At 42.7% G+C, this 25905-nt stretch overlaps 1 pseudogene; it reads right to left on the bottom strand.

Annotated features, from left to right (window-relative positions):
- Positions 1 to 1721: 1721 nt before the first annotated feature.
- LOC147462863 (uncharacterized) lies at positions 1722 to 6076 on the bottom strand (annotated as a pseudogene).
- Between the last annotated feature and the right edge of the window lie 19829 nt (positions 6077 to 25905).

Below are 25905 nucleotides of genomic sequence, written 5' to 3' on the forward strand. Positions count from 1 at the left end.
TCAACTTGTCACAAATCAACCTTATGCTAACTTGATTGGATGTCTTCAGTTTGTTGGCATGAACACTCGCCTTGATATTTTGTTTGTTGCTAATTATCTTGGACAACATCTTGCACGTCCTTCTCTTAAGCATTGGTCTGCACCAAAGCATGTATTGAAATACTTAAAAGGCACTACAGATTTTGGTTTGGTATATCGACAACATTTGACATAGGATTCTATGTAGACTGGACAAGCTCACATTCATCCATGCGATCTACTAGTGGCAATTTCTTCTTTATAAATGGTTGTCTTGTGTTTTGGATCAGTAAGAAACAACGTTGTGTTACAGTTTCTATGACTGAGTCTGAATATGTTGCGGTATCACTTGTAGCTCGTGAGTTGATCTGGGTTCGATAAATGTTGGTTGATATTGATCATTCTTCTCTTTCTAGCACACCCTTGCGGTGTGACAACCACAGTGCTATTAGTCTTGCAAAAGACTATATTCAACATAATAAATTAAAGCACATTGTTGTGCATTATCATTATGTCAGGTATGAAGTTCGCGAAGGCACCATAATGGTTGAACATTGTCCAAGTGACCAGATGATTGCAAACATTGTTACCAAAGGCCTCAACGAGCCACGCTTCATCCTCTTGCGCTCGGAGCTTGAAGTTGCTTGGAGCTCACTCTTTCTAAATTAGCTTCTCTGCTATTGTGATAGCTTTATTTATATGACATTGTAATCATATAGGTACCATGCACTATGCACTCTCCACACTTGCACATTGTGATCTTTGAAGCACTTTTATATTTATACATAGATACACAATTCATTTTCACATCATCATCGTTGGTTCATATTTTCACATTCTATAGGGGATTGGCTTTTTCCCTTGAACTCTCTAAGGGTTTTTCATCCAAAGCTAGAGACCTTTGTTTGAATGGGGATGTTGGAGCTATATATGGCTCACTCTACCCAACTTGGTTTCACCTATATATTTGTATCTTGGCCACAATATAAGTTAGTCTTTGGGAACATACATGGTGTGTCTCTTGTCTCATGTCTCTCTTTCTCTCTACAATTAACAGATTTGGCAGTGAATGATGTTGCCCTTGTGGTAAGTAAGCTCAACAAGTTTTATTTATGGGACGGGATCCATGGGCATGGGTGATACTACCTCTCCATCATGGAGCTAGCAAAGAAACATTTGTAAGTAGTCAAAGTGCAAATGAATTGCATTCTCCTAGTGTGAAAATTGGTCATCTCTCAATGAAATTTCTCATGGTGGAGGCTTTTTTGCGTGCGCAAGGGACTTGGAATTGCTAACAGCAAAATTGGGTATAGTCCATATGATGTTTTTTTGTAAAGTATACATAGGCAATCTTGATACAATAACACTCTTTAGCATGACTAGTACGGCCAACCACCTTTGGCCGCCTCTCTCTCTCTCTCTCTCTCTCTCTCTCTCCCCTACAGGGAACACATGCCAGATGAAGGAGCTCTTGTCACGTGGGGTGGGGGGGGGATTCCTCCCCTTTTATAATAGTAATAAAATAATTCATACACATACTATCGTCTTCAGGAAGAAGCATTCTCAAAGATTTTTGTAAATTTTACACAAGAATGAAAAGATACATTCTTTTCTCTCTCTCTCTCTCTCTCACACACACACACGCGCGCGCGCGCGCACGTGCCCGTCCTTAATTACACAGAAGAATACTAGTACTGTACTCGTCACTTCTTGCAGGCGGTGAGTGGAATGCCGCATAGGCCTCGATTGCCAGGCTGGTACGCAGAGGTAGAAAAGGTCGTGAAGGGATGCACCTGCGGGATCTTGCCAGAGAGCTGGTTGTATGAAATATTGAAGAAACGGAGCGGTTGCAGGTTGGAGAAGGAGGCGGGGATCGAACCAGTGAGCTGACTGCGGTCGAGGAACAGCATTTCAAGGTTCGTGAGCTTGCCAAGCGTAGCTGGAATGGGGCCTGAGATGGCGTTGTTGGAAAGGGTTAGCGATGGCGTGACATCTTCTGAGAGGCGCGCGGAGTTGGGCTAAGGAAGGCGCGACACCCAGCTTGGGAAGCCTTCAGACCGCAGGAAGCGAGCTCGATCTGCGTTATCAATGGCGCCGTCGCTAGCCCTGCAAGGGCATCGCTGCTGGCAATGGGGTTGTTGGAGAGGTCCACCCATTGCAGGCTTGTGAATTTGCGCAGGTCGGCTGGAAGGCCTGTGATGCGGTTGTTCTAAGAGCAGCGAGGAGAGGCCGCTCGTGAATCCGTTTGGTATGCGCCCTGACAGGCGATTAAGCCCTAGATCGGCATCGTAGAGGTTCAACAGCAGGCCAAAGGAGGCGGGAATCGAACCCCCGATCTTGTTGTTGTAAAGCCGCAGGCGCTGTAAGCTCGCCATGCCCCCTATTCCTGCGGGCAGCGTCCCCGCGAGGTTATTGTATGACAAATCCAGCAGCTGCAAGCTCCTTAGCTTGCTGAACGACGCAGGAATGGAGCCGGATATGGTGTTCCCCGAAAAGCAGAGCCTCTGCAACTTCGACAGGTTACCTATCGACGCAGGCAGGCTCCCGCTCAAGCCGTTCTGGTACAGGACGAGAACCTTCAGTGCAGAGAGTGCTCCCAAGCTCGCAGAGATGGAGCCCTTGAGCTTCTGCTGCGGCAACTTCACGCGGACCACGCGGCCAGTTTCATCGCAGGTGATGCCATTCCAAGAGCAGCAATTAGAGGAGCTTTTCCAATCAGATAATACTACTACTACTAGAATCTAGCCTTAGTTGCACTCTAGATATCGAGAGTACGACTCGAATCCTCTTCTGTACTCTCTGTCGATGCTATGTAGCTCCACTCCTCAATTGTGGCGTTTGGATCTCCGTAGCTCCTGAGAGAGAGAGAGAGAGAGAGAGAGAGAGAGAAGACCAAATAGTAAATGACAATTGACCTGAACTTAGGTAAATTAGGTAGATGAAATGAAATGAAATGTTCTATTAGCGCCTTTAAAATGCCAAAATGACCTATGAGACCAAACTGTTACAAAATTGTGAATCTGATACCATGTCTGCATGCTAAAAATACTACTACTACTAGAGTCTAGCCTCATTTGCACTCTAGATATCGAGAGTATGACTCGAATCCTTTTCTGTACTCTCTGTTGATGCTATGTAGCTCCACTCCTCAATTGTGGCATCTGGATCTTTTGTGTGTGTGTGTGTGTGTGTGTGTGTGTGTGTGTGTGAGAGAGAGAGAGAGAGAGAGCGAAAAAAGACCAAATAGTGAATGACAATTGACTTGAACTTAGGTAGATGAAATGAAATGAAATGTTCTATTAGCGTCTTTAAAAGGCCAAAATGACTCGAATCCTCTTCTGTACTCTCTATTGATGGTGCTATAGTAGCTCCACTCCTCAATTGTGGCTTCTGGACTATGTAGCTCCTGAGAGACAGAGAAGACCAAAGAGTAAATGACAATTGACCTGAACTTGGGTAAATTAGGTAGATGAAATGAAATGAAATGTTATATTAGCGTCTTTAAAAGGCCAAAATGACCTATGAGACCAAATTGTTACAAAATTGTGAATCTGATACCATGTCTGGGTGCTAAAAGACTAGAACAAAAAATACTATTACTACTAGAATCCATCCTCATTTGCACTTTAGATATCAAGAGTATGACTCGAATTCTCTTCTGTACTCTCTGCGATGCTATGTAGCTCCACTCCTCAATTGTGGGCGTTTGGACCTCCGTAACTCCTGTGCTAGAGAGAGAGAGAGAGAGAGAGAGAGAGAGAGAGAGAGAGAGAGAGAGAGAAAAGACCAAATAGTAAATGACAATTGACCTACTGTTACAAAATTGAGAATCTGATACCATGTCTGGGTGCTAAAAGACTAGAACAGAAAATACTACTACTACTAGAATCCATCCTCATTTGCACTCTAGATATCGAGAGTATGACTCAAATCCTCTTCTGTACTCTTTGTCGATGCTATGTAGCTTCACTCCTCAATTGTGGGTGTCTAGACCTCCGTAGCTCCTGCGCTAGAGAGAGAACTTGAATCCATATGACGCTAAATGTATTGTTACTTTTTATGTGTGAATGGTTGGTTTTTATCTTCATTGCAAGCTTCAATATTATTGCAGACATTTTGTCTTGGCATTATATGAAGTACGATATTTTAGAAGTGTTGTAGGTTATTATCACATAGAGTTTGATATAGATTATATGAGAATCACTATACGAGAGTTAGGTATGCAAGGGCCTCTCAATTGCAACTTTTAATATGGTCCCTATGGAGTGAATGAATGGATGTTTAGAATCTATTCTTTGGGTGACTCAACTCGACACCTCGATCGCAGTGTTCGATGTGTTGGACCTTGGATCTTGAGAGTTTCAAGTAGAGTATGTCGTAGTCTCAACTTCTCTAGATGATCGAACACTTTGATCCATTGTCTATGCATTCTAATTAGTACCATATTGTTTTAGTTATTATTGGCTTATTGAAGTGGGTTTTTATCTACTACACAGGCATGACAATTAGTAATTCAAGTGTTCGTATTGCATGTATACTTTTGTAAAGTGTCTAAGTGGCCATGTTTATCATCTCTCTCCTTCTCTCTCTCTCTCTCTCCTCTCTCTCTCTCTCTCTCTCTCTAATTTTAAGCTCTGAGTACTAATGTTGCATTCTTTTCTTGCAGCCAATTAAATGGCCCACGAAATTGTGATTATTTTTCCAAGTTAAAAAATCTTATTGTTGATGCCTTTGAAGAAAATTTGTTACCTGCTGAATGGGGATGGCAATGGGCATGGGAAGTGATCGAGGAAAATTACACTGTTTGGGGGTCATATGTAGATGAAGAGTTGGACACGATTTACATTAGGTTGCTTGATACCTATTTCTTTCCCAACATTAGGCTCATGCTCTTAAAGCAAGAGCTTGGTTTGATTCATCATCACAAAATTTACTTGAGCTGGGTTCAAAAAATAGATTTAAGAGAAGTTTGTAGAGCTCCATCTCAATATCTTGATCGTATTGAAATAGCACGACTAAGAGTGCTATGCAAATATGTTCCTGAGACTTTTTGGCAATAATGTAAATTGTTTTATTTTTGTTTGAAACATGTCTCTTTAGTCATGTGCTTTCTCTCTCTCTCTCTCTCTCTCTCTCTCTCTCTCTCTCTCTCTCTCTCTCTCTCTCTCTCTCTCTCTGTGAAAGGGGTTAAATGTACCAGAGTAGTCTAAAGGGGCCAAAGACAGAAATCGTTGATCGTGTGTGTGTATGTCATGGAGAGATGTATAAAGATACACACAAACACAAACACATACAGACTAAGGTGGTAAGAGCGAGCGAGACCCGCCGGTAGGCGGGGCGCGCGAGCTAGTATCTCTTATGGCTATTGGGAAGTAATGTCAACTTTGCTGTTGAACCTCAAGAGCCCTACCTTTTTATAACCAGATTTCTTGTTGCTTGGAATCTTGGATGACCCAATCATCAGGAGGGTCACGGGTGGGCTGTGGCCTTTATCCTAAGACCCACAATGCCGATGTAGACAAAAAAGTGGGTTTTACCTTTTGCTTATCCTTATTTACTTAAGTTACGGTCATCAGCCTTGCATTCCAAAGTGTCCTAATCGCAGGTTTAGCAAGCCCTTCAGTTTCCTTTTGAGAGGAGTTGAAATATATATTTTGCCGCCCTACCAAGTTCTCCATAGGAATGCTTTACTTTTTATTGTGCCCATTCAAAATTCTTCCCATGAGGTAGCTCATGTTTCCCATGTGATTTACGTTGGTTTCCTATTTGCTCCACTAATAGGTGATTTGTGCAACCTTAGGATCCCACAATGCACCATAAGAATCAAGGCTAAGGAGTACCCCCACTAGTGAAAACCCAAAGACACTGTAGTCTCAAGAAGTTTACTTAATCCAACACTATTTTCCCCTCATTGTCTACTTGTTTGGCCCCCATGTTGCTAGCCTTCACCTGACAAATAAGAGAACAAAGCAGTAAGATAAGCACATGCACACATGTGGGCGAGCCATCCATCTCCTCAAAACAAAAAACATACCTCATTGTTTCTCACCTTCTTCATCCTATAGACATGTTGTTCAACATTTGAGACCGTTGACTCCTTCCTTCCATCTTTCTTGATGTCATTGTTCAATGTTTAGGGCTTTTCATTGATGACCCTTACCTGTGAAAAAAGAGGGCACTAAATAGAGTCATGTAGGTAAAATAAAAAAAATCACGCGAGGGTCTTTCGTAAAAGTATAACCCTAAATAGTGCACCCATACATATGTTTGCAAAGGAGAGAATATACATTGCTAGCCTTGTTTTCTTCTCATGACCAGTTATTTTTGGGGTCTCTTTGAGAATCTAGGTACAAGGCTAAATTTCTCCTCGGCCTATCACCCACAAACAGATGGCCAAAGGGAAATAGCTAACCTTACGATTCTAGATCTACTCAAGAGTTATATTATGGAAGCAGACCAAAGCTCACAATGGTAGAAGTAGCTACCCCTTATAGAGTATGTGTACAATAACATTGTCCATACTACTACAAGGATGGCACCTTTTGAGATCATTGAGGGAAGACATGAAAGTCCCTTGCTACTTAAGGTACATGGAAAGATCTTCCTTGTTGCTAATGAGTATAGACGAGATCTACAAGAATCTTTTCAAAAGATTAAGGACTCTATATCCATCTCAGAACAAAGGAAAACAACTGCTACTAACAAGCACATAAGGGCCTTAACTTTCAAGGTAAATGATTGGGTTCTACGCAAGTTTCCCAATGCTTGATTGAGGCAAACTATGGGAAAAAACCTACGGGCCACCAAAAGTATTATGATAAGCTAGCAAAAAGATGCTATGATCCTTTTCAAATCTTAAAACCAATCAACGAGTTGGCCTATCAACTAGATTTTCCCAGTCATTGGCTCATACACAGTCATAATAATCAATATCTAATTCTCCTAAATGATTTTCTCATGTTAAAATGATCATTTAATATGGGGAAGTGCCAGGGGAGAAAAGGCTAGAATATTGGTTAAGCCGAGCACACCGGCCACAGTAGGGATCCAAAGGAGGGAAAATAGGGAGAATAGGCATCTGCAGAAGAACCATGTGCAACAATGGGCTAAAAAGACCCTAAAGTTCAGCCCATTAAGACTTCCAAAATGCTAAGGTTCCAAAATTCAAAGGTTGTGTCCAAAGGTCAACCTTAAGGGAATTGGATGCTTTGTGTGTGACCAAAAAAGTCTTTGAATATCCCTACATAGGAGGGGGCGAGCCTAGCAAGTAGGGGATGAGAGAGAAGTCCACACACACACACAAGCTCCCTTTACACAAAGGGAATGAGGGACACATGTCAGCTCCCTAGGCCAGATGCCCACAAGGTGTACCCAATTCCTATTGGATGACCCTTGAAGTGGACCAATGAGAATTAGGCTAGAGTAAATTTAGCCTAATTAATTTTGAAACACTTAATAAAAAGAACCAATGAAAATTAAGTCTCCTGGATGATTATTGGACAGCCCATGAAGGGGTCCAATAGGAATTGAGCAGCCTAATGGGCTACTTAATTCCTATTGGTCAGAATGGGGAAAGGTCCAATGGGGATTTAATTCATTTAAATCAATTAAGTTTAATTGATTAATCCCTCACAAAAGGGGAAAGGGGGACACATGTCAGAAGGCTATCACTTATGCTACTTAATAGCCATTGGCTTGGCTTGGGGAAGTCCAATGGGGAGCCTCCAAGAGCAAATAGCAAGAGGGCTCGCCCAAGAGAGAGGGGGGGGCTGATTTTTGCAAGGAATTATCACACACACTCACACAATATCATGTGTGAAGAAAGAGAAGACTATCTCTTCCCAAGCTTTAATGGAGAGCTCATCACCTACTCCAAGCTTCTGAGATAGAAGCCTACATCGACACACTCTTGGCTTGGGATGCAAATCCAACCAAGAGCCAAGCTTCAATGCATGCTCATCTCCTCTATCAAGCTAATTACTAAGCTAAAGCTATGCTAATATGAGTGATTATGTGAGGAGATGTACATCTTTCTCGTAAGATACTCCTTCTTCCTCTCAATCTACTCTCATACCCTGCTAGCTCTCACCATCTTCGAAGGTGTGTGAGGTCTTGGGTCTGAGAACGGGGATAATTAAGTTGTGTTTGCTAAGTGTTTTGCTTAGTGCATGAAGCTTTCATCTTCATTGCACTAGCTAGTCTTGAAGGAACACAAAGAATTGTATTGTACAATGTCTCTCTTGATGGGAGAAACCATAATACAAAGCCTTTTGGAGGGGGACCGGCTCCATGAAAATCCGGTCCTCAACTGTTGTCAATAGCCTAATTTCTCTCTCTTTTGAAAGTATTGTTGATGCTATCTAACTATGTGTTATGCTTTTTGTTGCTCTCTCCACCCAAGCTCTCTTGTAATTCTCTTTAGGAATCTATTCTAATGAAATGCCCACTATGTTCATGCTAATTTCTGCTACACACAGGTTTTTAGGCCATTAAATGTTACATTGGTATCAGAGCACAAGGTTTCTCTTTTCTTGCTCAAGAAGGGAGGTCCTCAAGCTAGCTATAAATGGTTGGTATTATTAATTGCCTGTGAGTAAGTAGAATAGGGATTTTTCAGCCTTGCAGTGCGCCTCCCTTTGTGCAGTTAACGGGGCATCACTGTCTAGAGCTATGGTCTTAATAGTGAATTCCTATGGGGCTTGCCTACGGCTTAACCACTATTGAGCTATTAGAAGCTTGACAGGAGCCGGTGTTGTTTTGGTGTCGAAAGATCCTCTCTTCTATTCCTTGCAATTAATGGTATTCGAGCCGCGGGTACAGTAGCTTGAGTGCTTTTTCTAAAGGGGTAAAGAGGAGTAGCAACTAGGGCTTGAAGTGCCAAAGTACACCTAAAAAGTTTACACCTAAAAGTTGTTAGAATGGATGACAATAGTAAAGAGAGTGAAATTAATGTTGATAACTTTGATTTTGCTCTTGAGCAAGCTACTAATGATGCTTCAATGCTTGTTAACTATCTTGTTTCTAGGCTTCAACAAGCCATGGGCAATCCATCTCTCCAAAGTGAAGTGCAACGGCAGCTCCGTGCTCACAGGATTCTCCAAGCTCATCACCATGATGAGAGAACACCTAGGAAGCCTCCTTGTGAGACTCCCAAAAGAGGTCTCTCTCCGATTCGGGAAGAAGAAGAGAATCCATACGAAGGGCTCAAGAATTTACTTCTTGATGATGCATCTCCTTCCCAAAGGAGAACTCAAGAGCCTCCACCGAAGGAACGAGAAAGAAGTGAGTCTCCCGCCACCTCGGCTGAGATGGCTCCACGAAGACGGCGGGCTAAACGCTCTCCATCACCACCAAAGCGGAGAAGACCATTACACTCTTCTCCACGCCATAATTCAAAGAGGGATGATAAAAAGCAAGAGAAGAAAACGGCGAGAAAGAGGACACCCTCTTCTCCATCTTCTTCATCCTCGTCCTCTTATGAAATTGATGGTAAAGACGACGAAGATCAAGACAAGAAAAAGGCGAGAAAGAGGTCACCCTCTTCTCCACCTTCTGAAGAAAGTGATGGTGCAACTTTTGAACCATCAAGAAGAAGAGGCCATAGGAAATCCTATGCCGCATGGAAGAGGTCATCCAAGCTAAAGAAGTTCAAAGAGGGAGGGAAGAGCATCTCTTTCCTTACCTATGATGGCACCTTTGGTGCTATGGACAAAGTCTTGGCCTTTATCCAGCAATTTGATGCGGCGTTTGGAGCTGAGGGCTTCACAGAGTCCCTTAAGCTATGCCATGTAGCTATGCACTTTCAAAAGTCCGCCAGGCAATGGTGGTCTAGCCTACGAGCGAACGGTGAAGCTCCACGAACATGGAAAGCTTTAAGAGCTTCCATTATGAAGCATTTTTTGGCCACCAATGCCAAAGACAAAGTACTCACCGAATGGCGAAGCTTAAAGCTCTCTCCCAATGAATCCATCCACAAATATGTAGAAAAGTTTTGGGACCTACAACTCAAAGCCACTATCTTTAAAAAGTTGGACTTTGGAGAGCAAAAGCAACAATTTTGTGTGAGCTTAACCGAAGAAATGGCGGAGTATGTCAACTCCCAAAGGCCACGTACCATATCGGCGGTAATACACCATACTATGGTGGCCTCATGAATCAATTTCCAAACGGGGGCTAAAAAAAATAATAAGCCCCCGAAAAACAAGGGTTCCAATGAGCCTAAGGGGAAGGACAATGTCCAAAAGTCTCCTAAGGGCAACTCCAACAAAGCTTAAGAAGGGAGTTTACAAAGGTAAGAACAAACTCTCTCCTCAAGAGCTTGAGCGTTATCGCAAGGATAACCGGTGTTTCAAGTGCGGCGAACAAGGGCATGTGTACCGCGCTTGTCCCCAAAAGAACAACCACCAAGATACTCCTAGAGATTCCTTGGTTGAAATCCAAGAGGAGGAGACTCACCAAACTCATCACAAAGGATCTCCTCTATGCCATGCTTGGGGAAAGGTAAGAGAAAATGATGCTTTTATTCTCTTTGACCCTGGTTCTACTCACAATTTTATATCTATAGAGTTGGCCACCAAGCTAGGCATACAATTCTACGAGATGGGAGATGTCCTACCCGCAGACAGTGCCTTCAAGGGGCAAGAAGCTTCAGTCACTGACTTAATCGGGAAATTGAGGCTTCATGTCCAAGGCTATGTGTACAAAGAGGACTTCTTTATCTCTCCTCTCAACCATGAGGATGTAATCCTAGGGGCACCATGGTTCAACCGCCTGGCTGCCGATGTTAAATTTCCTGAAAGGAGAATCTCCTTTAAGTTCAGGGAAAAAGACATGTATATAGATGCTAAGGAAATGGGTAACACTATCCCCATTGTACATACACCAGCTTTCCACAAGTCAATAAAGAGCTCTATTTCCGTGTACATGATTTTTGTTCAACATTCTCAAAATGAACCTAATGCTTTAACATAAGAAAATAAAAGCAACAAAAGGAATTAGAGTTATCTAATTTTCTCAAGGGGTTTCAAGATGTTTTTATTGACGATGGTGCAGCTAAAGTTGGTCCAAGCTAGGAGATGGTCAATGCCAGGCAGAGACAGCATGTGAGTGCAGTGCAGAAGGCTTGGGCAGGCACCAAAGCCCTAGGCAGCCCAAGGATAGCGGAGGTGTATGTTCGATGTGGTTTTTTACGCCAAGGGTGTGCTGCAAAGAGCCAAGCAAGTTGATGGACTACTGTGCTTGAGATGTGGGTTTTATGTGCTAGAATGTGGTGTTCAGTGTGCTTGACATGCTGGTCCAGACGGCTCGTCAAACGGAGCCCCGGAGCTCAAGATATTACAGTTTGAAGAAAGAGTATATAGCAGATCCCCGACAGACAGGGCAGCAGGGGACGGGTGGCCCGGGCTGATGTCAGTGTATATGTGTATAGTGCTCAAGTTATGGAGCATGAATGTCTTCTCGGATTGCGAATCGGAGCTCTAGATAGCAAGATATGGCCAATTGAAGATTTTCAGGGGACCGGGTCTGAGCCCACTAGACCGCATTGGGAAATGTGCCATCTGGCATCGTTTTAGCCTCTCCACGATTCTCTATGAAAGGGTGTACCATATGGAGTTAGCACGAATCGACTGCATGTCAATCGGATGCTTAGTCGGCAAGATACGGCAAAACGAATTCGGGAGCATTTAACAAGGAAAGGTTTGCAAATGCTGTTTGGCTTTTTTTTGCTGCCTTGAATGACGACATTGAAGATCCCAAAGTGGGGCAAGAGGTAGAGAATTTGAAGGCGGACATGGTAGGTTTAGGCCAGGCTCCAAAGCCGGTTCATAGACCAACTGCGCAATGCATAGCAAAGCACCCAATGCAAACCAAAAAGGGGTTTCTTTATTGAAGTTGAAATGGGGTTTTTTCAAGTTTTCAAAAGGATTTGAAAGCCATGAGCGGTGAGGCTACCACGTGGCGGGCAGTGCTCCCACATGCGGTTGCGCAGCGGGTATTGGCGGGCTATATAAGCTGGGGCGTGGCCCTTTTAGAGACATGCAAGAGGGAGGGAGAGAGAGAGCTCCTTTCGTGAGTTATGGCGTCGGCGGCCCTGGGCGCTGCTGTGGCGGCGGTATCGCGGAGCAGGCGGTGGGTGGCCGGATACGGCGGCTTTGGAGACGAGCGGGGTGGCACAGTGGCACGCCCGCGCGGTCCTTGGCGGCGTTGATGACAGGGCGCGGTGCCCGCGGCCTTGGAAGGCCTCATTTTGGAAGGTTGAGGGGGAAGGGAATTAGCGACATCGCTAATGCCCCCCCCCCCCCCCGGCTTGAGTTAGAGAGCGACCCCACAGGAGAAGAGAGAGAGAATATAGCCAGCTGAGGCGGTGCCAATTAGGAGGAGGGTCAGGTGTGGCTGAAGCATAGAGAGAGAGAGAGAGAGAGAGAGAGAGAGAGAGAGAGAGAGAGAGAGAGAGAGAGAGAGAGAGAGAGAGAGAGAGAGAGAGAGAGGGATTCAATGGGCGGCCAAATGGACCAAGCCAAGGACTATCCGGGCCAAAGAAGGCGAAGGAGAAATTGAAGGGAGAGAGAGAGAAGGAGGCCAAGCCAAATGCAAGGCCCCAAGGAAGAAGACAAAGAGAAGTCGGATAGAGGAAAGGGAGAGTCAAAGTCAAAAATGGAGCAGTGTAAGGTTGAGGCCAATAAGGGTAAAAATGAAGAGATAAAAACAAAAAATAAAAAGCCTAGGGGGCAATAGCGACGTCGCTAATGCCCCCCCCCACTGCAAAGAGTGAAGAAGAGAGAAATAGAGCAAAGCGATGCCCTCTTCTCAAAAGATACCAATTCAAGATGCCAGGTGGACCTATTAAATTGTAAATTCCCAAATAAAAGCCACCCCCTATAAAAGTCAAAAATTAATCAAATTTGGGGCTTTTTTCTTGGCCTTTTGAGGTGCCGTTTGAAGCCTGCAAAGTGGAGTTCTCTAGCAAGCTAGCCCCTTTGTAACTTTTGCTTGAAAATGGCCATGGTGATGGCATTGCAAGCCGATGTATGTGTTATTTGAAGTGCAATCAAGCCACAGTTGCCTCCCAAGCTCTTGTTTCCCCTTCCCCCTTTCTCTTTCTCCTACTTTCATGTCCCTCCTCGGTGCCCGCTGTGTGGAAGTGTGTACCCCCCCCGAACCGATGGTGCTTTGCGTGAGAGAGTGAGATTGAGTGGTTGTGTGCGTGTGTAAGGATGGAGGCACGCAGTGGTAGAAGGTGTACCTTGTGTGGTGGGTTTATAGAGTGTGGGAAAAGTGGCAAGGGAGCAGGCAGTGGTCTACTAGTGTTAAGTGTTTCTTTGAAGGTGTTTTCTGAGAGGATAGGGGTGCTGTGAATACCCTGAGCTATAGAGAGGCCCGTTTGTTTGTGCTAGGTGTGTTCTCCCATTCCCCATCTCCATCTTCTGGTGCCCCCACTGAGGAGCGCACTGATGCTCCTAGTTGAAGTCAAAGCGGTGGTTTTTGTGATGCCAAAGGTGCTGCCTTTGAAGAGCAGGTGTTGCTAGTGATGTCTTGGGCAGGATTTCCCATTTTCACTTGTTGAAGATGCGAAAACTTGGCTTCTAGACTACGGATTGTTCGTGTTGGAAAGCGGTTTTCTGAGAGAAGATGGTGCGGTGCTGGTGTTCCCGCTCCTGGTTCGTGGTAAAGCAAAGCTATGGTTCGATAGCTTGGGTGAAGAAGAAAAATCAGATTGTGAAGCCCTGGAGGCGGCTTTTCGAAGCAGATTTGTTGCGGATGCGCAGCTAGATGAAGTAAATCGGAAGCTAGACAGTTTGAATCAAAGCTTGGAGGGAGATTTTCAAGCATTCGAGTGGGAGTTCGAAGCCCTTTGGGGAAAGCTAATCAAGGTGACTGTTTGAAGCAAAGCTTGGAGGGAGATTTTCAAGCATTCGAGTGGGAGTTCGAAGCCCTTTGGGGAAAGCTAATCAAGGTGACTGCTGCAGAGAATGCCAGTTTTTTGAAATTATGTAAGTTCATGGATTGCCTGCATGAAGAAGTGCGAGATAAGTGTAGAGTGCGCAGGTGATGGAGAAGGTAGGAAAGAAGACTGCACACACACACCAACACACATCGAGACACACACACACAATCGTTACCCTGCAACAGCCATTCAACGATCTGCTCTTCTCTTCTTCTTCTTTGAACTATTATCCAAAGTATATTTACAACATAGTATAGTCAGTGTCCAGCCGCCCATAGCACAATGGGCATATTCTTTAACATCATATTCTTTAACACTCCCCCTCAAGCTCAGAGTGAGCTTGCATATGATGGATTCCCAATGCTTCACGAAAGTAGCAAAACTTCTCCTTTCCAAGAGCTTTTGTGAATATATCCGCAACTTGATCATTTGTCTTCACATACACCAAATCAATCTCATTTGCCAAAACTTTTTCTCTAATGAAGTGATAATGTACCACAATGTGTTTAGTGCGAGCATGGTAGACTGGATTCTTTGCCAACATGATGCTGCTAATATTGTCACAATATATAATGACACTGTCACGATAGTCAAAACCAAATTCTACCATAAGCACTCTCAACCATGACTCTTCACATGCTGCCAAAGCTGCTCCACGATATTCAGCTTCTGTACTTGATAATGCTACAGTTGATTGCTTCTTGCTACTCCAACTTATCATACCATTACAATGGAAAATGCATAACCACTTGTAGATCTTCTATCCATAAAATCTCCTGCCCAATCTGCATCTGTGTAACCATAAAGACAAAGCTTCCCATTCTTTTCATAAAACATTCCATAACTGACAGTGGCTTTCACATATCTCATAATCCGTCTCACTGCATCAAGATGACTTTTACATGGATTTTGCATGAATTGACTCACAACACCCACTGCATAACTCAAATCTGGCCTTGTTATTGTCAAGTAAATAAGGCTTCCAACCATCTTGCAATACATAGTGACATCCTCAATGTAATGTCCATTCAACCGGTTTGCACGCTGTCATTCCATACTTCTCAAGCATATCCAACGCGTATTGTCTTTGTATCATCCAAATTCCTGATAAAGTATTGACAATTTCAATTCCCAAGAAATATCTCAACTCACCAAGGTCCTTCATGTTGAATTCTCTCAACAAACTCTTCTTGACATGCAAAATTTGCTCAGCATGACTTCCAGTGAGAATCAAGTCATCAACATAGATAACAATAACGACGATCTCTCCATCAACATGCTTCAAAAATAATGAGTGATCAGCAGTAGACTGTTTAAATCCAATCTTCTTCAAGAATCTGGTTATCTTTTCACACCAAGCTCTAGATGCTTGCTTCAAACCATACAATGCTTTCTTCAACTTACACACATAATATGGAAACTCTGGATGTTGATAACCCTCTGGCTGTATCATATAAACTTCTTCTTCCAAGTCACCATTCAAGAATGCATTATCCACATCCATTTGCCGTAACTTCCAACCGAACATACTTGCCATTGCCATTGCTATCACCAATCTGATTGTTGTCATCTTTGCAACTGGACTAAATGTCTCATCATAATCAAGACCTTTTGTTTGTGCATAACCTTTAGCAACAAGCCTCGCTTTGTATCTTTCCACACTACCATCTGACTTGCACTTGACTTTGTATACCCATTTTGAACCAATTTCTTTCTTTCCACTTGGCAAGCGAACCAAATCCCAAGTGTCATTCTTCACAAGGGCATCCATCTCATCATCCATAGCTGACTCCCATTCTGATTTTCCAATTGCCTCTTGAAAACATATAGGCTCTTTATGTTGCACACGTGAAACCATGTATGCATAATGTGTACGCATGTAACCGTTGTATGTCAATCTATCAACTGGATAACGCACCCTCTCTGATCTTCTCAATTGTGGTTCACTCTTCTCTTCAACTCTTGCATATGGGGGTACATATTTCTCAATATGCTTACTGCCAAGTGTCCTCAAATGTGGTAAATCATGATCTTCATTGAGGCTTTCATCTCCAGAACTCTCTTCAACCACTTTCTTCTTGCCTTTCTCGTCTTGCTTCTTATCTCGCAAACGACCACTCCATGGGTTGACACTTCTTGTACTCTCCTCTGCCATATGTGGTCCTGAAATAGTTCTTGTTGATGGTCCTGGCTTATCAACAACATGACGCACATTCTCTTGCTCTTCATACTCATCTTCTATCATCACTGGCTTTGGTTTATACCATGGTTCATGCTCACAAAATCTGACATCTCTACTGACATAAACTTGTCTTGTGGTAGGATCATAGCACTTGTAACCTTTCTTTTCACTGGGTAGCCCAAGAATATACACTTCACTGCCTTTGGCTCCATCTTCTTTCTTGCTTCATTTGGCACATGAACATAGCAAACACATCCAAAAACTTTCATGTAGGAAAATGTTGGCTTGATCTCATAAAGTCTCTCATAACGTGAAATTTCATGAATGGCAGTTGTTGGTGTTCGATTCATAATGTGTACTGCTGTATGAACTGCTTCAGCCCAATATGTTAATGGCATATTCATCTCATTCATCATGGCTCTTGCAATCTCTGCTATGACTCTATTCTTTCTCTCAGCAACTCCATTTTGTTGTGGTGTGTATCTGCAAGTAATCTGTCTTCTTATGCCTTGTTCACGTAAGTAATCATCAAAACTGTGTGACATGTACTCTCCCCCTCCATCTGTACGTAGGCATTTAATTTGACAACCATTCTCTTTCTCAACCATAACTTTGAACTCCAAGAATACCTCAAATGCCTCTGACTTTGCCTTTAGAAAGTAAACCCATGTTATTCTGCTGTAATCATCTGTGAATATGAGAAAATATCGACAACCATTCGGCGTAGCATGATCACAAGGTCCCCAAATATCTGAATGAACAATTTCCAAAGGACTTTGGCTAATTCTCCCCCTCTTTGGAAATGGTAAACGAGATTGCTTTCCAAATTGACAAGCTTCACAAACATGATCAAAATTCAATCTGCCAAACTTTGGTAATCCACGTACAATTTGATTTGATTGCATATGCTTTAATCTTCTAAAATTGACATGACCAATCCTCTTATGCCATAACTCTGCCCAATCATCTTGAGTGGCTGATTTGTTTGCATACATACCACTGTGTAAACATGGATCTCCAGCTTCCAATGAGAACAAGCGACCTTTCTTTCTTCCACGTGCCAATGTCTTGCCTGGTCTGCCGTTGTGAAACTCCTCTATGAAACAGCCATAACGATTAAAACGGACTTGCAACCCTTGATCTGTCATCTGTCCAACTGATGCTAAATTCTTTGTGATTGAAGGCACATATAGAACATCTCCCAATGTGTTGTATGTCCCGTCTTTTTCTAGCAATGGAATTGAACCAACATGTGTAATCCGATGCATAGTATCATCACCTGTAGCGACAAACTCATCCTCTTCTAACTTCTCTTTTCTGTCAAACCATTCACCATGATATGTCATATGATTTGTGGCACCACTATCTAAATACCAATCATCTGTATGATGTGGCTCCACCATGCTTCCAAAAACATGCTCCATAGGAAATAAATGTCCACTCGCCTTATTGTCATATATATTTTGATCATGAAGATTGTATCCAACAAAGTTTCCTCCATGTCTGCCATAACCTCGGCCTCTTCCACCACGATCACACGATTTTGATTTAGCCTTGTGTAACATTCTCTTTCAAAGTGACCAAAAATGCCACATCTGTTACAATATCCATCTCTTTGAGGATGTACAAATCGTCCACCTCCACGTCCACGAGCTCGGCTCTCCCCCTGCCTCTTTGGCTATAATCGTTGAAACTTTGACTTGTTTGGTTTTACCATTGACCTCCTCCAACATTGTTTCCACGACCATAGTTTCCTCTTCCACCTCTATTGTTTCCACGACCTCTAGAGTAAAAAACCTGATCTCTGGAATTGTTATTTGATGTAGAAGGACCTGACTTGCCTAACTTCACCTCTTCTTGCAAACAAAGGTTTACTAACTCTTCAAAATCAAGCATGTGTCCTCAAATAGATATAGATGTATCCAATGACTTGTATTCCGGTCCCAAACCATTCAATGTCGCTGAAACTAAGTCATCATCTGGAACTTCAACATTAATGCTCGCAAGATCTTCCTGTATTTGCTTTATCTCTGTCACATAATCTGATATGGATCTATTTCCTCGCCATACACAATGTAACCTTTGCTTCAAGTGAACTTTTCGTGGTTCTGTATTGGAGCTGTTCATTCTTGCTAGTATCTCCCATGCTTCCTTTGGAGATTGAGCCTTCTTCACATGTGGTATAAAGAAGTCACTAATGCATAGTGAAATCCAATGCACCACTTTCCTTGAATTCTCGATCCACTTCTTGTAAGCTTCTACTCCTGCTTGCCATGTTTTATGTGATTCAACATTCTCTCTATTTGGTTCCAAACCAACCTCGGGACACTCTTGTTCACCTGTAATATAATCCCATAAACCTTTGCCCATGATAAAGTTCTCCATCCTGTAAGACCATATGCTGTAGTTCTCTCTGGTCAACTTCTCTCCAACAATCTGTGTGACTTGAGTTGAACTTTCTGCCATCCTCACTCTCTCAATTTCTTCCAAAGGATTTTGACAAAATTTCGGCAGAGTTTCGTTTGTATTTGGACAATATCTCAAGTGACAATCTCAACCAAAGTGCTCATAAACACTGACAGAAAATCTCTCACTGCCAAGGGAAAATCCACTGACTCACTTTGCCACAAACTGACTCAGTACTATACATAAATACTCTAAAATAATGTCCACATGGACTTGTATGCAAATGCAATCCATACGCTGTCCTGTACCACATATCCATACATCCACCTTCTTCCCATAGTCGTAAACGACATATGAGGTCTTTCGCGGGGCTAGTCGGGGGTTCGCTCCAGTACCTAATCCACCTTGCCAAGGTACCAAATCTCCCAAGGCAAGGCTTCAAAAAACCTCACTCGACCCTCACAAAGGCTGCAGTTTTCCAAAATACATTGACCGCATATCCATACATAACCACAAAGTACTCAATCTGACAATATAACCGCCTCAACTTCTCTCCACAACCATGGAAGGAGGGATTGTGAAAGTTTTAAAGACGCTTTGACAAAGGAGATCGTTTTCTTTAAAGATGGAAAAATTCACTTAAGTGAAACAGGTAAGCTCTTGGGAACGAACTTTGGCAAAGGCGGGATGAAGAAACTAGTTGAGGACATGGCTACTAGCCATGCCATCTCAATGGTTGAGGCAGCCGCCTATGGGTTGAAGGTGGATCCTATTAAAAGAAAAGGATCAATCAAGGTTGGAGAAGAGGAATCTAATGGTATTGGAGAGCTATGGCCATGCGTTATAGAGTTTGCTATGAAGGGTAAAATGAGTACAGAGGTTTTACATGAAGCTGGAGATTGCATTTGGCTTGAAACAGGTCAGGATGACCCTGTGGACTCTTTGTCAGTGCATGCATATATTGCCAAATGTCAAGCAAATGAGGCCATTGTTGAAGAGAAACGTAGGCGCGAGAATGGGGATGAAGGGCCTTCAAAGCGGGCAACAAGGAGTGGAGGTAGAAATGACACAGTGCCTCCTAGATCACCTTCCCCGCAACAAATGCATGTCCCCGAAGTGCCTATGCAAGAAGCCTCTAAAGACGAGAAGAAGGATGCAACAAAATCCAAAGCAAAGGGTCCGGCCTACAAACTCCAATCCGATATAGAGGCAGCAACGGATCTCAAAAAGGTTTTGGAAGAGAGGATTCTAAACAATAAGGTGTAATTTACCTTGGGTGAGGTCCTTGGTATAGCAAAGCGGGAATTCCACGAAGAAATAATTGATATCATAAAGAGGAAGCGGCAGTCGCTTACTGAATCTATCCATGTACAGGGTGAAGAAGAGACTTTAAATGCAGAGGGTGTACAGGTCTATGGCAAACAAGGTGATGAAACTGTTGTTGGATGCTACAAGTCTAGGGGAGGAGTAAAACACGTTCGCTTCTTGGATGATGAAGATGAAGTGGAAACCACTCATAAGAGCTACTACTTGAATAGTCACTGGGCAAGAGCAACTACTGAGACGCTGGTAAAAGTGGGAGACTTAGAAGAGCCATACATTGCGTTTGATAGATCATGGGTCAGAAATTAACCTCATGTCAAAGAGTCTTTATCAAAAAGGAAAATGGCCAATTGATATAAATCATGGATGGATGATTCGTGCATCAAACAACTCATCAGGGGAGCTGTACGGAGCTTGTCCAAATGTAAAGGTGACTATTGGGTATGTGAAAGATGACCAAAATTTCTTTGTACAGGAGATGTCTACATATCCTCTTATCCTTGGGCAGCCATACATCACTTCTACTTGCATGGAAACCAAGGTGATGGATGATGGGTCACCTTATGCAAGAATAAGGAGCAGAGATGGAAAGCGTGCAGTACAGTTCCTTACTGTTTGTGTAGACCATGAAAGGAACCGTGAAAGTCTTAGAGAGCAACCCTTGCCAAAGACAAACAAAGAGTTCAAGGACTATAGGGATATGAGGGGTTTTGGCCATGTACCATTGTAGAGCGGGATTGCAGTGGTACAAGAAGAGAAAGGTTCTTGCATGATGTATATGCAAAGGAAACATTTTCTACAGGTTTTGTAGGATTATCAGACTATGGATCTATTGCTTTTACAAAGTGTGAGGACTTAAAGCGAGGTGAACGACAACATGTAAATAGTGTACAAAGACGTTTGAAGATGAATGGTTTTCTAGAAGATGATGAATGCATTGCAGGTGTGTTTGATGAGTGTTCTTTTGTGGATACTATGCAAGATTTGGAGTCTTTAATGGATTGCAATTTTCATATGGCAAGTGAGGTTGTGAAAGTATGCTTAATAGAAATGTACAAGGTCATTGAAGATTTCAAAAATTCTCAAGGTGTTGATGTACGAGTGGAGACTAAGTATAAGTCCGTGGCAAAGAAAGTGAAACCAGTGGCATTACCTCTACCAAAAGATTGCACAAATAAGATGGCGCAAGCTGCTTTGCAACCTAGCCTTCGTAACCCAAGCAAGATTGGACACAAGTTCACAAAGGATTCTTTGAAAGAGTTAAAGGTTGGTTGCGAGGACAGTTTGACAAAAGATGAAAAGATATGCTTTGAAGACATGCTTGCCAAACACGGAAAAGCTTTTGCATTTGAGCCTTATGAGATAGGGTGTGTTGATCCATCCATTGTTTCTCCTATGGTGATCTTCACTATCCCTCATGTACCTTGGAACTTGAGACCTATTCCTATTCCAAAGGCTCATTTGCCAAAACTCATTCAGTTGCTTAATGAAAAGATCAAGATGGGTATCTTGGAGCTTTCTTGGGCTCCATATTCAAACAGGTGGTTCACTGTTCCGAAGAAAAATGGTTCTTTACGCTTTATTCAGGATATGCAACCTATAAATAAGGCGACAATTAGAAATGTGGGTATAGGGCCAGTTGTCGAGGATGAGTTTGCAGAGGCATTTGCAGGAAGGGCAATATATTCTATGGGAGATTTGTACTCAGGGTATGATCAGTTCCAACTAGCAATGGAAAGCAGGGACCTGACTACCATGAGGACACCCTTGGGTTTAGTAAGTCTTTTTGCACCTTACCTCACGGGGCAACGAATTCAGTTGCACACATGATGAATGGTATGAACAAAGTCCTACGTGACTTCATACCGCAAACTACAATGCCTTTCCTTGATGATGTGCCAATCAAAGGATGTGATGTAAGTGATAAAGATGTGGCTCTATACTCGAGGGGGTGCCGAAAGTATGTGGCAAACCATATCAACGATTGTGATAATATCTTGTCAAGGTTGGAAGAGGTGAACCTTACCTTGTCTGGCCAAAAGTCAGTGTTTGGTGTGAGTGAAGTTCTTATTGTGGAACATATGGTAGAAGGCCTTGTCCTGCAAAGATTGATGTAATCCAAAGAATGAAAGAGAAATGTATAAATGTCACTGAGGTTCGAAGGTTCTTGGGTGCATGCGTGTTTTATGTTATCTGGATTCCGCATTATGCACATGTAGCAGAGCCTTTGTATCAGCTTTTGAGAAAGAAAAAAAAGTTTCAATGGGAAGAAATGCATACTCATGCCATGAGAAAAGTAAAGAAGTTGCTTCTTATATATGTCTCCAACTTTGAGGAAAGCAAACTATGAATGTGGAAGATATGTAATTGTGACAGTGGATACTAGCCCCACAGGAATTGGATGGGCGATTGGGCAAGATGATGATGATGGCAAGCGATATGTGGTGAGGTTTGGAGCAAAAGTCCTAAGAGCTCGTCAACGCAACTATCCATAGGTAAAAAGAGAGTTATGGGAAGTAGTCACAACTTTGAAATGTGACAAAGAGTACTTGATAGGAGCAAATGTAATAGTGGAGACTCATTGTCTACCCCTTCTTGGAATGATAACAAGTTGCTCAACTCCCGACATTGCTATGTTGATATGGATTGCCTACATAAAGTCCTTGAATCCAGAATTTAAGCATATTGCAGGGAAAGATAATCCAGTTGCGGATATGCTTTCAAGAGCAAGGTATGAAAATGAAGAAGACATGGTTGTCGAGGGCGATGATGTAGGCACACAATTCTATAGTATCTCTCATGCCAAGAGTGATCATGTTTGCCTGTCAAATGCACTTGAGTCATTTACAGAGGACCTATATCAAGGTGATTGGTTGCTCATTGAACGCTATCTGAGTACACTGACAAGGCAAGAAGGGTGGACTGATCAAGAGTTCAAAAGAATACAGATAAAGGCCTATGGATACTTTTTGAAAGATGGGTACTTATGGAAGCGTCCAAAGCAAAGAAATGGAATGCCGATGAGAGTTGTGAATGATAAGGACGCTCAAAATGAGCTTATGAAAAAGTTTCATGAGAGTCTTTCTGCTGGACACAGAGGTGTATGGGCCACCTTTACTAAAATGAAAGAGAGGTATTGGTGGAAAGGTATGTATAAAGATGTATCTCACTTTGTGGAGTCCTGTGAAACCTGTCAAATGTATTCAAATGTACGTCATCGTGATGGGTTGCACCCTACTTACCCATTGGCCATGCATTACAAGTGGGTAGTAGATCTAGTTACAATGCCATTGGGCTTATGGCAAATGAGATACATAGTGCTTGCACGAGAAGACTTAACCAATCAAGTTGAAGGTTGTGCTCTAAGAACAAAAAGCACAGAAGGGGTATGTAAGTTCCTCTTGGATGATGTAATTCGCCGTTATGGTTGTGTTGGGAAAATAACAGCGGACAGGGGTGAGTTGGATGCTGACAAAGCAAGGGAGTTTTTCTCTAGTTTGGGCATTAAACTTTCTCTCACTACCGCATATAATCCTGAGGGAAATGGTAAATCGGAGCGTGGGCATCCTCCTATGATTAAAGCTTTAGCTAAGTCCTGCAAAGGTAAAATGGGAGAGTGGCCTAGGTTTTTGGCTTATGCTTTATGGGTTGATCGTACAACTCATAGCTCGGTTACTAGTTATATGCATTTTGAGTTGATGTATGGTCAGAAACCTATAATGCCAATTGAGGATGTAATTCCCACATGGAATGTATTACCTTGGGAAGATGGAATGAGTAGGGAAGACCTTCTTGCTTTGCGCATACAACAGTTAGAAAGAAGGTCCCAAGATATTGAGATTTCAATAGCACGATTGAAACATGCAAGGTTAAAGAATAAGGACAGATTCTACAAGAGGCATAGGCTCAGACCTAAAGCTATTGAGGAAGGTGATTGGGTGTTGGTATATGACAGCAGTCTTGACAACCAACATTCAACAATAAGAAAGATTTCAAAGAGATGGTTTGGTCCTTATGTGGTTCAGCATGTACATGGGAATGCAACTTATACCTTGCATGAATTAGATGGGACAAAAATGAAGATTCCCATTACAGGAAAAAGAATCAAGTTATTCAAAAGAAGAGGTGATACAGATCCCTTTGATTCAAAGGAAGGTCAAAATGAAGGCTCTGATGAAAATGGTATGGATGTGGATGAAGAACAAGAGGATGATGCATTAGATTTTGTTGCAAGCGATGATGAAATCGACATGTATGTTGACTTAAATGAAGACTGAACCTGCAAAAGATATCTGTGGCACATGCCGGAGGATGTGCAGGTTTACAGGGGGTGGATGTCGTGCGATGGCACGTTTATAATGTGAAATTAAAGTATCTACCTCACTCTTAATGTTTATGATGTGTGGGACCAAATGCTACAATGTACATAGTGTGATATATGCGAAAATGAATGTCACGGTTGCAGTCGTGTACATACCTTGCCGGGCGGGCGAGGCCCTACACGTGGCAACATGGAATGCCTTTTCACATAAATATATTCCTAATTTTCTTTGGGAATGTACAAATGTCAAGTGTTTCGAAGTGGCACGCTCGTTTTGCCTAGAAAGTTCAATGCGGGCAATCTCGACCAAAAACAGCAGGTTTCGTGCGCTGGCGTGAAAGACGTATCCAAAGTTCTTACCAAGTGGTAAAATGAGGTTCAACATGAAATTTGAGCCCAATGGGATTTTTCCACAATTTCAGGGATTTTTCCCAGGTCGTTTGGGCCTTTTACGGACAAAAAGTGACATTTTTGGCCTAAAAATGGCTCAAAATGGCCTAAAAATGGTTAGAAATAGCCTAAAAAATACTCAAAATGCGACATCAACGATGCTGGAGTTGTTGCTCAAGTTGTGTGGGAATTTTTAGAGCCAAGAACGATCTCATTTGGGCACATGATCAAGGAGATACTGCCATTCCTCTACAGGGTGCTAGTGCAGTCCCATGCTGCTTCCACTACATGGTTGAGGCTGTGAGGCCTCCAATTACGGTTTCACCTCCTCAAATAACTACTTGGGCTTCTCCAATGAAGTACTGAAGCTTCCATGAAATGGTCACGATGAAGAATCGAAGTGTAAATTTAGGGTTTTTAACAGGTCGAATGAGCACTGCATCTGTGCAATTGGGAGCGAGGCTACACCTAATCTTCACACACACAACAGTTTTGAGTTAGTATTGGTTATTTTTCAAAGTGGAGCTTTCATGGATGGAGTTTAGTTCTTTTTTCGTGTGTTTTTGGCTTCAAATCGTCTACGCCTTGCTTGATTTTGCAATGAATCCTCACAGTCAGAGGCCCGGCGCTTTCCTAGTCGCACTACTCACTTCTTGACAACGGGACAAAACCAAGCGAATAGGGCCCTTTGGAAATTCTTGGGGGACCTACTTGCTTGGTTCTGACTCAACTAACGTCACCTCTTATGACATTAGCGCACGGGACAAAACCAAGCGAAAAGAGACATTGAGGGGTACTCGAGGCTCAACATTCGCTTGGTTATGACACCAAATAGTTTTGGCTTGCTTTTTCTTTCAGTCATGGGGATCATAGTCCTGGATACAAACGTGAGCGAGGACATGCATGTGAAGAAAACTATTCACATTCTTATACAATGCCCGTGCTCATCACTGTGCACTAGAACTATCAGTAATGTTCAATGCAGATTTTTCTATACAAAGGATTATAGATTGCTCATTTGAGTACCTACAAACCCATTTGCAACAGTATGAGGCAGTCACTTGTGATAATTCCATGACAGTTGAAGGCATGAGATATGTACACCCAGCCGACCTTGACCCTGACAAGAGTGCTTCAAGGAGACTGAATCGTTGTCTAGAAAAGTGTCCCTCCAATGCACTGCTTGTACAAGACAGGTGTATGAAGCACTTCAAAAAGTGTCGCTTAGTGGAATTCTACCATGGCTTTTTCTGTTACTTATACTTGCAGACGATGGTGAGTCAGAGACTTCGCATTCAACAGCTTTTTGTAGTTGTCCAT

The sequence above is a fragment of the Adiantum capillus-veneris genome, chromosome 2 (assembly GCF_014529385.1).
Source record: "Adiantum capillus-veneris isolate H3 chromosome 2, ASM1452938v2, whole genome shotgun sequence".
Classification (NCBI taxonomy): Eukaryota; Viridiplantae; Streptophyta; class Polypodiopsida; order Polypodiales; family Pteridaceae; genus Adiantum; species Adiantum capillus-veneris.